Genomic DNA, 3,192 nt, shown 5'->3' with positions numbered 1-3,192 from the left:
TCAGCCGCTGCCCTGTCCCTGTGCAATCCAGGTGCTTAAAGCTCATCCAAGCGACTGCTTTGGGAAAGGACATTGAGGGAGTAGCGAGGAATGGTGCCTGGTCTTGTGGGAGCTGTTTGTAACAGCTCAAACATCCTCCCATTCAACAACTACCCCTTTGCTACCAAAACCAAGTGGGGTGATGGTGACAGCGCCAGAAAGTGTCACTTGGTGGGTCCCTTCCTTGGGGACAACCAAGCACCGAGCACTGAAATGGCTGAGATGAACCAGCTGCAGCATCATCGGCCTCACTGGTCCTTTTAAAAGCATCTGCTTGTTGTTGCTGTTTCCCTGCACAGATTAAATCGATCAGCGGCGTCTGCCTCCCCCCCTTCCCCTCCTCCTAAATTAAGTAGAGCTTTTAATCAAGTGATTTATGTTGAATTCACAGCCTGGGATGAAACCAGGCGCAGGGAGCGGGGCTGGGGGTCTCCATCAATCACCGCTCCCCTGGGACACACTTGGCAGGGCAGGGAGAGATGGAGCTCGTGTTCACAGCACCAGAAACTGCCGCAGCCACCATCTCCTGCTCGTTTCCTGGGGTTACCAGGAGGGCGGTTAAATAGGATCACAAGCAGAGCAACTGCAGCGATGCTGCTCATGGGGATGGGGTGGGCAGTGGGTGCATCCCTGCATCCCTCCAGGACCTCCTGCAGCACCCTGGGGATGCTGTGCTGCTCTCAGCCAGCACAAGCCCTGCAGGGATGGATTCAGGGATGGATGCAGGGAGATGGGGATCCTCGCTGCTCTCCCAGGTACAGCGTCATCATGATGGGGGCAACTCCACAAGATGGAGATACCCCAAAGTTGGAGTCAGCACCCATCGCATGGGTGGCCCCACATGGAGCTGGACCCCGAGCATCAGCCTTAAGAGTGGCAGCAACCCCAGGACAAGGCTGCAGGAGCAAAACCCGCTCAGGACCTGCAGGACCAAAGCCATCCCCATCGCCCAGCACTGCTGGGTCCTTGCCCAGAGGGGTCCTGCGGCTACAAGTGAACTTAGGTGAGTGAGATGGGGTCCCTTGGGAAATGACCCCAAAACAAGGAGGGATTGGAGTGGCTGCCTGCAGGACCCCCCCTTAGCGTTGGCAGGGCATTGGTGACCGCTGAGCGCTCGGCCCCTGATGGCATGTTTGGCTCTCGCAGCATCCTTTGTCTCTTCCACTCCTCGCCTTCCTCTTTCTCTCCTTTTAAAGCCCTCTGGCTCCGCAGGACCGAGACAATCTCTTGGCCACGGCCCAGGCTCTGAGCTGGGCTTTGTCCTTTTGCCAGCCATGGAACTGTCTCTGCATCTCCACCTTGATACAGGGTCCCACAGCCCCCGGGGTACATGGGGAGCGAACCCCTTGCTCCACACATCCCACCCAGCAGTGGGGTGCCCAGCAGGACCCAGGGGTCCGGCTCCATCCCCAAAGTAGAGCCACATCCAGATGTGCGCAGCTGCAGTGGGGAGCCTGAGAGGGGCACGTGGCTCAGGTTGGATATAAGGAAGAAGCTCTTCCCTGTGAGGGTGCTGAGGCGCTGGCACAGGGTGCCCAGAGAAGCTGTGGCTGCCCCATCCCTGGCAGTGTTCAAGGCCAGGTTGGACACAGGGGCTTGGAGCAACCTGCTCTAGTGGAAGGTGTCCAACATTCCCTTGGGGCTCCATCTAGAGCAGAGATGGACCCATCCCTGGATGCTGCTGCCTGTGCCCCCCAACACCCCAAGCAAGGTCTGGGTGTCGAGCCTTTGCTCCCTGTTACTTTAGGCTGGTTTTAGGCTCTGTCTCCTTTGTTCCAGATTTATACCAGAGACAGCAAGCCTGCTCGGAATGCAGCTCGGATACAGGAGGCTGTAAATCTCAGCCTTTGTTGTGCTTGGGCCTCACTAAATCAGTGCTTTTCCCCCTGAATATTAATCTCCTATAAAGTGCTGAGCGGTGCATCTTTGTAGGGAAGAGGCTGACGCAAGGGCCGGGGCTCGCTGTGCCACAGGAGACATTTCCAACCAGCATCCAGCAGAAATCCCACCGTGTCCAGGGCAAAGCCTCTGCCCTGGCACAGCCTCCCCCAGCGGGACGGCAGCAGGAATGGGTGCCACAAAGCCCGGGAGCAGGGATAACACCGGGATGCCCCAAGGGAAGGATAAAGCAGCAAGGAGCTGGCTCTGGAAGCCGAGGGGAGGGCTGGAAGGTGTTTGGCACCGGCGCGGCTGGAAAAGGTCTCCCCACGCCAAAGCACACACACGGCCTTGGATCTGTGCAGCGGTTCGTGTGCCCGGTGCTGCAGAGCAGAATCCAGTCACTTATGGGCCACCAGTCACCGGGGTCATGCAGCAAAACCCTCCCTTCCATAGGGTTGGGGGTCCCAGGAAGTCCCTGGGGTCTCCGAGAAGAGCCAGGGCTGGGGCTGCAGCACCCACAGGTGCCCAGTGATGGGCTGGTGGGACCAGGGGTGCCCTCTGCAGCCTTATAGCACAAATCCATGCGGGAAGGACGTGTCTTTCCCAGCCCAGGGCTGGCTGTGTGCTGGGGGGAGCAGGTTGAGCCCCATCCCTATAGAAAGCCAACAACCCACCAGGGCTTGCAGGGGGTTTTGGTCTGGAAATGGGCTTGTTCAGGGATGTGGAAGTGGCTGCTGTGGGTTCATGCAGTGCCCGGTTCCCCACTGGTGCTTGCTTGCAGGCTCAGCACCGAAGCTGGCAACTGAGCCGTGCGGCGCAGGACAACCAGGGAACGGCATTCCCTGGCTTCCAGATCCTTCTAAATGGGAAACACAGGAGGAAAACAGACACGAAGCGACTCCTTGCGCACGCGCCAGCATGGATGGGGCTCATGGAGCACCATAGCTCACCCTGAGATCACCCCTTCATCCCACCGGGACACCCGCCAGCATCCTCCTCCTTTGAGCCTGTCACAGCCCTGGGAGGGGGCTTTTGGTGCTGACACAGCTTGTTCTTCCCTGGCTTTGATGAATCCCTATGGATTTAAGCCAGGATCCTGCCTCTGGATGTAAATCCTGACTCCCACCCATATGGGACACCCCCAGAAAGGAGCATCCCTGCTCCCCTGCAAGGGGTTTTCTCTTGTGCTCCTGTTGGCAGCAAAAGGGCTTCTCTGGAGCTGCTGCTGTTCACTCGTGTTCCTGCTGTGGAGGAACTCAGTGCATGGCCCTT

This window comes from Strigops habroptila, chromosome 21 (assembly GCF_004027225.2).
Source record: "Strigops habroptila isolate Jane chromosome 21, bStrHab1.2.pri, whole genome shotgun sequence".
NCBI classification, from domain to species: domain Eukaryota; kingdom Metazoa; phylum Chordata; class Aves; order Psittaciformes; family Psittacidae; genus Strigops; species Strigops habroptila.
This window is presented reverse-complemented; position numbering follows the sequence as displayed.